The sequence below is a fragment of the Schistocerca serialis genome, chromosome 2 (genome assembly GCF_023864345.2).
Source record: "Schistocerca serialis cubense isolate TAMUIC-IGC-003099 chromosome 2, iqSchSeri2.2, whole genome shotgun sequence".
Classification (NCBI taxonomy): Eukaryota; Metazoa; Arthropoda; class Insecta; order Orthoptera; family Acrididae; genus Schistocerca; species Schistocerca serialis.
This window is the reverse complement of record NC_064639.1, coordinates 552,285,066-552,297,967: the sequence shown is the minus strand read 5'-3', so window position 1 is coordinate 552,297,967 and position 12,902 is coordinate 552,285,066.

The window sequence follows — 12,902 nt, the reverse complement described above, 5'->3', positions numbered from 1 at the left end:
TCGCCACTACACTGTATATCTCGCGAACTCCTTACAAGCAGCAGTAGCCATATGAACAGTCCACGAAAACACTTATACGGTACTTAGTAGCGTATTCCAGGACTGAAAATATGCAGATCTACTGCCTGACAATTACTCTTTTGATGTACACTGGTGGCCATTGAAATTGCAACAAGAGGAACGATACCAAAAAACTAAACTTTAGAGATCGCTTATGTACGCTATAGTAGGCAGAATACATTATTAAATTTGTAGCTTATTTGGAGATATACAGGCAGATTATAATTAAAGTTGGACGTTCAAAACGCTGTAGATATAACACCACCGGTCAGAATGGCATCAAATTGCAACGGAATATTATTGGAGAAGGGAGGAGAACACGGCAGAAGAAAAAAATAGTGTGAATATTGATCAACAGATGGCGCTGTATGTGTCAGATTACGTAAATGAAAACACCTGTCATGCGCATGACCCACTGAAGTTGGTGTAAACACGCCGGGTACACGGCTTTTCCCCCTTTCCCGTCTGCGACGTTCGCCATGACTGTCTCAATGCAGGATCGCGCTCTGCTTGTAAAGCTGTATTACAAGAATGATGACTGTACACACGTCGCTCTGTAGAAGTTCCTGACACGAAGGGTTTGAAAAAATGCGTTGGTTCGATGACTGGAGAAAATGATTCGTAAAGTCGAAAAAACGGGCTCTTTCGGTGTGCAACCTGGTAGAGGGAAGAAACGAATTGATTCAACGTTAGTGGAAGCAGTGGCCACAGCAATGCAGGAGGAGACGAGTGGTGGTGTACAAACGTGTATTGCACACAGATTTGCCCGAACGTTGGACATACCCGTGAGCACGGTGCGTAAAATCCTTCGAAATATCCTTCTTTGCATCCATTCAAAATTACTCATATGCACGACTTGCTTCGTGTTGACCTGCCAGCAAGAGAGATCTCTGCTTTAGAATTTCTTGCTCGCATGGAAGTGGACAGTGATCCGCCGCGGAAGATTTTGTGGACAGACGTAGCCCACTTTCATCTGACAGGATATGTCAATATACAGAATTGTCGAATATGGGCAACGGAAAATCCACACGCAAATCAATCAGTACCATTTCGTACTGAAAACCTCTCTGTATGGTGCGGGTTTACGGCATCATTTATCACAGGGCGATATTTTATCGAGGAGACAGGTGCTCCTGGTCCTGTTACCTGTACCGTCTGTGGCAAGCGCAATGAGTGTCTTTTGTGCAACCACGTCATTCCAGCTCTGCAACAGCGTGGATGTGTGGATGGGATCATTTTTATGCAAGACTGCGTACCTCCGCACGTTGGAAATCCAGTTTAACAGCTGCTGATGTGCCATTTCGGAAATGCTAGAATTATCAGCCGCCATTTCTCTACAGCCTGGCCGTCCCATCACCTGACGTTAATCCCTGTGACTTTGGCTGTGTGGCTATCTGAAAGATGTTGTGTTCAGTGTTCCGATTGCAAACTTAGCTGCACTGAAGGCACGCATTGTGCAACACATTCTGAACGTGACCCTAGAAACACGTCGATCAGTTGTGAAACATGCTGTTTCTCGATTTCAACTTGTTGCAGAAAACGGTGTACACCATATTGGACATGTATTGCGCCAGTCACGCAGAAATTAATTATCCAATTTGATTTTGATTAAAGCTTTATATGCGGTTGTCGGCCTCAGGATACTTAAAAACCAATGTGACTGGTGCTTTTTATGCGGGTTTTGGCCTCAGGACAATTAAAAACCGATGTGATTCATGCTTTTCATGCGGTTTTCGGTCCCTGGACAATTAAGATCCGATTTTTCCCATCCGATGGGATATGACCTTGCCGTGGTGGATGAGCTTTTGTTACTAACAGTATCACACCTGTACACCCATGCACACTGACTAGTAGAGTTAAACATCAAACTTACACCTTAGGCATTGTTGTATGATTCATTTGTCATTTGTAATCGACCACTATTAAATTAAGATTTTTACAGTGCCATCTATTGCTACGTTTCGTAACTATTTATTTTGCTTCTGCCATACGTTTTCCCCCTTCTCCGATAATATTCCGTTTCAATTTGACGTCATTCTGACAAGTGGTGCTATTTTTACAGCGGTTTGAAAATTTAACTTTAATTATAATCACCCTGTACATGGTTCGAAATTTAGTGCACAGAGCTGCCACCTCTGGTAGCAACAAGTCCTCAAACTCTCACTGCAATTGGGCAATACCTGTACGTCTTTCACTACTGCTTTGTCTCTGTGTCACAGTGTATCCGCCGTAGAGGGCAGTGAGTGATGACGTGCTAGTCTCTCAGCGACCCAAGATCTGATGTTTTCAATGCGTGAGAGATATGCTGCAAGTACTAATCAGGGAAACTCCGGCCGTATCGTCGTAGGGCGGCACAGCACAGGTTACTTGAGGCCTTGCGTTATTTTGTTAGATTATAACGTGAAGGAGGCTTCGAAGATATGGAACAACATCAGGCCTTAAGATGTCATACACATAATGCCTGATGTCCAATGACCGGCTGTGTGAATCATCGGCGATTGTGCTGTGTACCCAACGGCACACCGTAACTCAACGTCAGGTGCTGAGCATGTATGACGTTGACCAGTGGAATCTTGACTTGGTGACACGAAATTCTTTGTACTCGCAAATCAAACGCCGCATTGTTTGGTGTAATATAGGTGTGGCCTAAAAATGTTGACGTAATATTTGGCATGTTGCCTTTACACCATTAAAAATACATTGTGTACGCTGTTGTTGTGATCTTCAGTCAGAGGACTGGTTTGATGCAGGTTTCCATGCTACTCTATCCTGCGCAAGTCAAGCATCTCCACCTCTGAATAACTACTGCAGCTTACATCCTTCTGGATCTGATTATTGTATTCATCTCTTGGTCTTCCTCTACGACTTTTACCCCCCACACTGCCCTCCAATACTGAATTGGTGATCCTTTGTCGTCCCTTCTTCTTGTCAGCTTGTGTCACAAATTTCTTTTCTTCCCAATTCCATTCGGTACTTTCTCATTAGCTACATGATCTACCCATCTAATTTTCAGCATTTTTCTGTAGCACCACATTTCAAAAGCCTCTGTTCTCTTCTTTTCTGTTTTTCGTCCATGTTTCACTTCCATACATAGCTACACTTTAGACAAACACTTTCAGAAAAGGCTTCCTGAACACTTAAGCCTATATTCGATTTGAACAAATTTTTCTTCTTCAGAAACGCTTTTCTTGCCTTTTGTATCCTCTCTACTTCCACCATAAACAGCAATTTCGCTGCTCAAAAATCAAGACTCATCAACTACTTTAAGTTCCTCACATCCTAATATAATTCCCTCAACGTCACCTGATTTAATTCGACTACATATCATTATCTTTATCTTGCTTTTGTTGATGTTCATCTTATATCCTCCTTTCAAGACGGTGTCCGTAACTTCCACCACACTTCCAAGTCCCCGGCCGTGGTGTCCGAGTGGTTCTAGGCGCTTCAGTCCGGAACCGCGCGACTGCTACGGTCGCAGATTCGAATCCTGCCTTGGGCATAGATGTGTGTGATGTTCTTAGGTTAGTTGGGTTTAAGTAGTTCTAAGTTCTAGGGGACTGATGATCTCAGATTTTAAGTCCCATAGTGCTCAGAGCCATTTGAACTTCCAAGTCCTTTGCTCTCTCCGACAGACGCTAAGTACCTTCACCATTACCTAAGCTAACACGATCAACGCTAAATGTTCTACATGCGTCCCAAAGTGCACACGACAGGCAGATGCAGAACGCCACTGTTGGTTAGTGTATCAAATGATGCAGTCTCTCTTGCCATTGTGCAATGTCCGACCATTCGCCTTCTTACGTGTACACCACAATGAACTGCGCTGCGCGCGAGACAAATTACGATGCGTGCTGCACTACTTACGAGGCAGGAAACGTTTATCGGCAGATCTGAATTAATTATCCTTTTAGCTGCACTTATGAAACAGTCTTAATAAGGGTCAGCAGCCTGGTACTTGTCGTTACTCCAGTGATAAATTCCCTGTCGCAATCTAAATGCATTCAGATATATTCCGAGGTTTGATCGCTGGCCTGAAAAATGTACCAGCTAAAAGGCAATACACCTCCTCCAGCTGATTCTTAGCGACTTCCACAGACATAGCCCCAAATACAAAACAGGGTGACAGACCAGAATTACATGACAAAGAATCGCACCAAAATCAAAATATATCAAGGTCCTCTTCGCACTTCATCGAATAGGTGATTTCACTTGTTTCCTCTGTGTATTGTTCCTCTGGGTTTGTAGTAAAGACTTTGTTGTGGAAGTCTATTTTCATGCACTCTATATGCCACATGTTTCTCTCTAGATATGTTTTCTTCTGCATTGAATCAATTTGTGATTAATTTCTGATGTCCTCATTTTTGAAGCGATCTTCTCTGGTACATCCTTTTTTGTTCCATCAAAGTGGGTAGTTATTCACATGAGTACTAAAAGAAATCCGCTAAATTTCGATTACGCGATAAGTCACACAAATCTGAAGGCTGTAAATTCAACTAAATACTTAGGGTTTACTATTACAAATGCCCTAAATTGGAACGATGACGTAGATAATGTTGTAGGTAGAGCCAACCAAAGACTGCGATTCACTGGCAGATCACTTAGAAGGTGCAACAGGGCTACTAAAGAGACAGCTTACACCACGCTTGTCGGGCCTATTCTAGAGTATTGCTGTGCGGTGTGGGATCCGCATCAGGTGGGACTGACGGATGACATCGAAAAAGTATTATCGCGAAATAGAGAAGATAGTGTCACAGACATGATATGTGAATTGGAGTGGCAATCATTAAAACAAAGGCGTTTTTCGTTGCGACGGGGTCTCCTCATGAAATTTCAATTCACCAGTTTTCTCCTCCGATTACGAAAACATACTGTTGGCACGCACCTACATAGGGAGAAATGATCATCACGATAAAATAAGAGAAATCAGGGCTCGCACAGAAAAATTTAAGTGATCGTTGTTCCCGCGCGCCGTTCGAGAGTGGAACGGTAGAGACAGAGCTTGGAGGTGGTTCATTGAACCCTCTGTCAGGCACTTTATTGTGAATAGCAGAGTAATCACGTAGATGTAGATGTAGAACTGCGTTAAATTTTAGGATCTTATTACCGGTTTCACTGTCGGAAAGTCCTCCTTCGCACAGGCGAGACAATGAAAATGGAGTATCTGTTGTAATATTGCTTATTGTTAAATAATTTTAGATCTTATAGAAAATTTCCCTTCGACTGCCACAAACTTTGTTTCATTAGTGGAGATGTTAATGCTGTATTTGCAAGCCAGGAAATTAAAGTGACAAACGGCTCTTTTAAGATTATCTACATTTTCTTAAATTGTTATTTGATTAACCGCATACAGTAAAGTATAGAACATTTCTCCCTGTTGATCTTCATGCCATAGGTGATATTTTGTCCCCTAGTCCTGAAGAGGTCGTTCTTGTACATGTTGAATAGATCTGGAGACAGACCACATCCTTGTCTAGCTGTGTTACTGTTAATTGTTTAGACAAGTTACCTCCATCTTCGATTATAGTTTGTGCCTCTTTGAAGAGATCGTTTACAGAGTTAATTAGATGCGCCGAGAATCGTCTCGATTCCATTATCTGCCATAGTAGGAGTAGTTAACCGACTGTATGAATAGTTTTCTGGTCATCTACAAACGGTGTGCTTGTCTAAGTTAACTTCATTTCTTTTCTCTCTCAGTTGTTTTAGATGAAAATACCATCAGTACTGGATTGTCCTTTTGTGAATCCTTTTTGTTCTTATTGTAAAACTATCGGAGATACAAGCAATGTTCTGGAACATGCTCCCATGCTGACCGCAAGTGGGTAAGAAGTTCTTGTGGTAGTGCATTTCATTCATCCACTAGCGAGGTTGACAGCTGCTGGGTGTGCACTGGTACGTGTGGACATGCTGGAATACGTCTCCCCAACACACCTCACAGTGCTCGGTGGGACTTAAGTCGGAGGAACGGGCAGGTCAGTCCATTTGCCAGTATCTTCTCGTTCCAAGAGCTGCTCCACCTGCGCTGTTCGATGCGTTTATGCATTGTCGTCTATCAAAGTGAAATCGTGGCTGAATCTACCCCTCAAAAGACGTCCATCGGTAAAAGTACAGTGTCACAATAACGTTGACTCGTGATTTGGAGGTCAGTATGCGCAAGCAACCTGATGCCTCCCCCACACCGTAACTCCTGGACAAGCAAAACAATCATGTTCGTCAATGCTGGATGCACACTTATGTGACGAATGGTTGGAACACACAATGCACGCAGGAACATGCAACCACATCAAACTGCGCAGGTGGAGGAGCTGTAGAAAAGACGAATAGACTGGCCTGCCTTTTCCCCAACGTTAATTCCCACTGAGAAGTGTTGGATGCGTTGGGAAGACGTTTTGCAGCACGTCCACGTGCGCCAGTGACCATCCAGGGCCAACATGGGAGTACGTTGCAGAGCATGCTTTGGCGTCCGTGGTGATTAGATACCCTATGGTAATGTCCACCGTAATTTCTTTTTGTGTAATTTCTTTTTGTCTCACTATGTGTTTCTTTCAGTAACCTTGTCTACTACATTGTAGCAGTTCTTTTTATCTATGGTACAAGTTTCATCGAGCTCTGTTATTTGGCAGCGAAAGTTACTTTCGTCCTTAAGTTGTACATACCAGTGTATTATGCTCGTAAGGACCAAACTGTCACAGGAGTACAAACCTACTACCGAAATCTCCTGATGAGATAAAAGAAGGCTGTGAAGACAGAGCGTCACAGGAAGCTGTCCAAGGGGCTGTTTTTGCTCCACGTAAAGTTTCAGCCCATTTTCCACAGGACGCGGTCACACGCGCTGTATCTTTGCGCTATGAAGTTTTGCCTCCAGCTACTACCCCTACACCGTATTCTGCTGTCACAGCACTCAGTGACTTCTTGTTCTATCCTCAGATGAAGAAATTAGTGCGAGGTGTTTTTCGATGTGGAATGTTTCCTGAACGATCAAAATCTAGACTCCTACAACCCAATTCCCTGCCAAGTCATTCATCATTGGGTAAAATGTGCCATGTTAAAGGATAAAAACGTGGTGAAGAATCAACCCCATCATCACGTTTCACGGCCAATGTTGGATTTCTTGAAAGTAATAAAACTTTATGGCTACCTATTATACGGTCCACAATATACACTACGGGCCATTAAAATTGCTACATCACGAAGATGACGTGCTACAGGCGCGAAATTTAACCGACAGGAAGAAGATGCTGTGATATGCAAATGATTAGCTTTTCAGAGCATTCACACAAGGTTAGCGCCGGTGGCGACACCTACAACGTGTTGACATGATGAAAGTTTCCAACCGATTTCTCATACACAAACAGCAGTTGACCGGCTGTGCCTGGTGAAACGTTGTTGTAATGCCTTGTGAGAGGAGGAGAAAAGCGTACCATCACGTTTCCGACTTTGATAAACGTCTTATTGCAGCCCATCGCGATTGCGGTTTATCGTATCGTGACATTGCTGCTCGCGTTGATCGAGATCCAATTACTGTTAGCAGAATATGGAATCCGTGGGTTCCGGAGGGTAATACGGAATGCCGTGCTGGATCCCAACGGCCTCGTATCACTACCAGTCGAGATGACAGGTATCTTATCCGCATAGCTGTAACGGATCGTGCAGCCACGTCTCGATCCCTGAGTCAACAAATGGGGACATTTGCAAGACAACAACCATCTGCACGAACAGTTCGACGACGTTTGCAGCAGCATGGACTATCAGCTCGGAGACCATGGCTGCGGTTGCCCTTGACGCTGCATCACGGACAGGAGAGGCTGCGATGGTGTACGAACCTGGGTGCACGAATGGCAAAAAGTCATTTTTTAGGATGAATCCAGGTTCTGTTTGCAGCATCACGATGGTCGCATCCGTGTTTGGCGACATCGCGGTGAACGCACATAGGAAGCGTGTATAGATGGATGCAGACCAGTGTTAGACACCTCGCCACTTTTCTTTCATTTTTACATAGGTGAAGTAACAAACGAAGTAAAAACAAATTCCGTACAAGAGAAAAAATGCAAGGGGAACAAGTAGCACTACTAAAGCTCGCAAATGAGCTTTTCAGCAGGAAGTGTTGTAAATCCTACGTAGAGTGGAATTAGGGTTCGGTATAAACAAAGGTAAGATGAAAGCTTATGAAAACAGTAACCAAGAGAAGGCAACTTGCTGAAGATCAGAGCTATCGAAGATGCATTAACAGAAGTACTTAAATAAATCTATGTTGGAAGCGTAGCTGAAACAAGGAACATACCAGAAGTATTTTTTTCACAATATGAGCGACGTTCCCTATTGATTTACAATTTATTTATTCCCGTCGTTCATGGTGCGCCCTCTGACGCATCTTTACAGTTATAAGTATGTAACATTTTGGTCTACCTGTGGGTGGCAGGGCAATCACTAGAAGTGCAATCCCGGCATAGTACATCCCATTACCGTAACTGCTGCCATTAGGTGAGCAAACACCATGGAGTGTTATCGTCAAGGACAGTGCTGCACGACGTGGTTTCTTTGGAAGGAGGGTGTGAATACCGTGAATATTCACAAGCGATTGGTGATGGTGTCTCGAAACTGTGCACCTCATGAAAATCCGCGTAAAGCCGGGTGGATGATTGGAAAAGTGGCTGCACATCAACGGCGAACAGAACCAGTTCTGGAAGAAAAATGATTGTGATAACATCAGTCAACATTTCAAGATTTGGAAAGCATATTCAGTAGAATAGGTGCTCAACGATCACGAAAATGGGGGCAGTCACAATGTCAGAAGCATTCTGCACCGCATACTACACGAACACCTTAAGCTTGGGAGGGTGTCCACACCACAGACACAACAGCGCAAGAACGTGTGCAGTGTTCTCCTTCAACGCCACAGCTTGGATCCAGAAGCTTTCATGTTCAAACTCATTACTGGCGACGAGGTTTGGCCCCACTACTATCGCCATAGACCAAAGCCCAATCAATAGAGTGGAAACACACAGGCAGCTCCCTCCAAACAAGTTCTATACAGCGCCTTCAGTGGAAAAAGACATGGCCACGGTCTTTTGGGACAGGGATGGAGTCCTCCGCCGGAATCGCGGACCAGTATTAATAGCACGGCGTATGTGAAGGTTTGTTGGAGACTGCGCCATGCAATTCAATAGAAACGGTCAGAAATGGACGAAAGTAGTGCTCTTGCAACACAACAACGCTCGTCTCCGTACAAGTCGGACGACCACGGCTGCCATCGCTGACATGGGGCTGCAGGTAATGCCACAGCCTCACCTACCGTATTCTCCTGGCTTCTCCCCTTCTGATTACCACGTATTCGGGGCTAAGAAGAAATCTCTGCGCGGACATTAATTTCGCAGACGTCCAGGAACTGCGAGTAGCTGTACGGCTGTGGGTGCAACAGACTCGAAAAAAGTGGTTCGATGAAGGCCTGTAGAAGTTATGACATCGGTGACGCAAGTGTGTGCAGCTTAATGGAGACTGTTGAGAAAGTGCTCGTATCTGCCGTTTTGGCATAGGTGAGGAAAACTTTCTTCAACTAAAGAGTTTTTATGGTATGATGTTTTAAAATGTTATTGCCAACATTATGTGTACGGAACATTAAGGTTAGTTGTTGCAATTTAAATGGCAAATTTAATGATTATATTTCCTCCTCTTTCCACATTGCGTAGTAAAAACGTAGAAATTCACTCTTCTTCCCTGGGGATCCCGCTGCCTTATAGGTGAAAATATTCACGAGACATAGCCATCTCTAGCAATAGGTCATCCCCTTGTGTTCTAGAAGCGCACATCGCGCACCCGTTACTCAGAAGTCACACTCGCGCGCGTAACCACTGGAATACATATGACGCTTCAGAAAAGACTGTGGGCTGTCCTACTTGGGCAGCAGACCTCGTAGAAGCCACACGCATTGCTGTATGGCGTAGCACTGGGGGTGCGTCGACGGCACGGTAGTGTGGGACTCCGTGTACGTGCTTCCCATACGCTTTCTCGTGTCAGTGATGACACTTTATGTCACTGGCCAGTTTTTAGGAAAGGACGGCTTTTGTCACAATGAGTATATAAAATGATCAACAGCAATACCCATGTGTAGTCTCTGACTCTGTAACGTGTATGTTGTTGCGTGCCTGAGCGACCAACTCAAATTAATCGATGCAGTGAATGAAACGAATGGATCGATGTGCATGAAATCAATAAATATTCAGTGACACCAAATGATATCACTAAAAACCATTCAGATATGCTGTACGTGCAATGCAATGAAGATGTTATGACAGCTGGAAGTCGGTGCCAGACCGGAAAGAACGACCCGAGAAGTCGCCTGGACTGCACTACCTAACAGAAAACATATCATCGACAGGTATGTAAATTATTAAAGCTATAATTCTCTGTGACAGGTGGAACGCCCACCAGAGTATGTATAACTTCTATACATTACAATTAGACGGCCATGATTATTTGTAAAATGTAAACTTCCACGGCTGAAAATGTCACAGTTAATAAAATGTTCCGGGCTATTATGTCGTAGTCGAATGGATTATAATTAAAACCCAACGTCTCGTTCCAATCTACGGAGAACGTTTTAAGAGGGAGTGTAGCTTCCTTGAGTGTCCGATTCACATCCTGGCTCGCTACTGACTGCAGCAAAATTCCGCGGTGTGACGTCACATATTTTGACTACCAGAGCGCAACTGACCGTTGTCGGCTGCCGCCGTCCGGTGTTGCTGTCACCCCATGGTGGCAGACTGGTACACATCTTCTTCAGCACCGGACTCTAGATGTCATTCAGTTTCACGCCCTCCTCCTCCTTCCCGAAAAAAGTAAGAATTTACAGGATTCCGTGTATTTCTGGGGAGGTATACGTAGGTACTGCAAAAAGAACACTCAAAAAACGACTAGAAGAGTACAAGGGCAATTGCAGAAGAGGGGAGACTTACAGATTAGCTGTAGCGGAACATACTTTGCAGCCAGGAGACCACAACATTCATTTCGATAGAATTAGTGGCAGCTACAAGTGGTTACCACGGAATGCTATAAAGAGAGGCCATAGAGGCTGTAAAACAGCCTAGGAATTTCAGTAGGAAGGAAGAGGGCCTGAAATTGAATGACATCTGGATTCCGGTGCTGAAGGAGATGTGCACGAGTCTGCCTCCATGAGGCAATAGCAAAAGCGGACGACGGCAATCGACAACGGCCAATTGTGCCCCTGTATTCAAAATATGTGACGGCGCGCCACTGCGAAGAAGCACGCGTAAACGGAATTTTGCTGCCGTCAGTAGCGAGCCAGGGTGTGAATCCAGCACTCAAAGAAGCAACGATCCCCCTTGGAAATGTTCTCCGCAGATAGGGCCCAAACGTTGGGTTTTAATATGAAATCCGTTCGACCACGACATAGCAGCCCGGAACATTTTAATAATTGTAGCCATGATTACGTTAGACACGTAGTCTTTAAAATGAAAAAAAATTTATAGGTCTTCTTTTCGTGTTATTGCCGTAGCATAAAGGAAATCCGTCATTCTTCCATTAGATTTTCCTTATTGGTAGGAAACACTGATTTAGGCCTATATAGTGTTCGCAAATCACAATCCATTTTCCTATAGCCACAACCAGTGCTGCAAAAAAGCCCACTTGATGATATGTCTGCGGCACTGCTTCTCCTACAATGAAATCTCGTGTATGAACCGCAAAACGGCGTTCTGCTGCTTCGGCAAGACGGGTGTTTAATGTATACGGTCTCTGCCCTTTGGCATCCGACAGCCTGAAGTCGGGCGACTGTCGCAATAAGCAACTGTTGCTTACCAGCCAGTCAGCGAAAAATCCTCAAGGGAAGGGATGGGTCGAGGCTGGAGTTTAACCATTTGTCGACGTCGAATTCATCAGATTTTTGTAAAACCCTGATCTAGCACAATCGCTATGTGTCAGTCTCGCTCAAACAATAGAGCATCGAGAGGCAGGAAGAATGACAGTAATTGAGGCCATGCCAGCAAACACACGGTAATCCAAGACGCATAATTAATACCATTCTTCGTGATCGAGGATGGTCTGTAGTTTGAACGAAACTGGTATTTTTAATAGAGAAATGACATCCAGGCATTGTTTCAAATCACAATTTTTCACATTTAAAAGCTTTAAATCATTCGCTCTTTAAACTTATAAAGAATTCATTAGAGTTGTATCAGTTGGATGAGAAAAGGAAATGGGGCTTGGCCTTATAGAAGGAAACACTTGTCATTCACTGAAGGCGAAATACGAAAAACACAGAGCACTTGTTGTTGTGGTCTTCAGTCCTCAGACTGGTTTGATGCAGCTCTCCATAGTACCCTATCCTGTGCAAGCTTCTTCATCTCCCAGTACTTACTGCAACCTACATCTTTCTGAATCTGCTTAGTGTATTCATCTCTTGGTCTCCCTCTACGATTTTTACCCTCCACGCTGCCCTCCAATCCTAAACTGGTGATCCCTTGATGCCTCAGAACATGTCCTACCAACCGATCCCTTCTTCTAGTCAAGTTGTGCCACAAACTTCTCTGCTCCCCAATCCTATTTAATACTTCCTCATTAGTTATGTGATCTACCCATCTAATCTTCAGCATTCTTCTGTAGCACCACATTTCGAAAGCTTCTATTCTCTTCTTGTCCAAACTATTTATCGTCCATGTTTCACTTCCATACAAGGCTACACTCCGTACAAATACTTTCAGAAACGACTTCCTGACACTTAAATCTATACTCGATGTTAACAAATTTCTCTTCTTCAGAAATGCTTTCCTTGCCATTGCCAGTCTATATTTTATATCCACTCTACTTCGACCATCATCAGTTATTTTGCT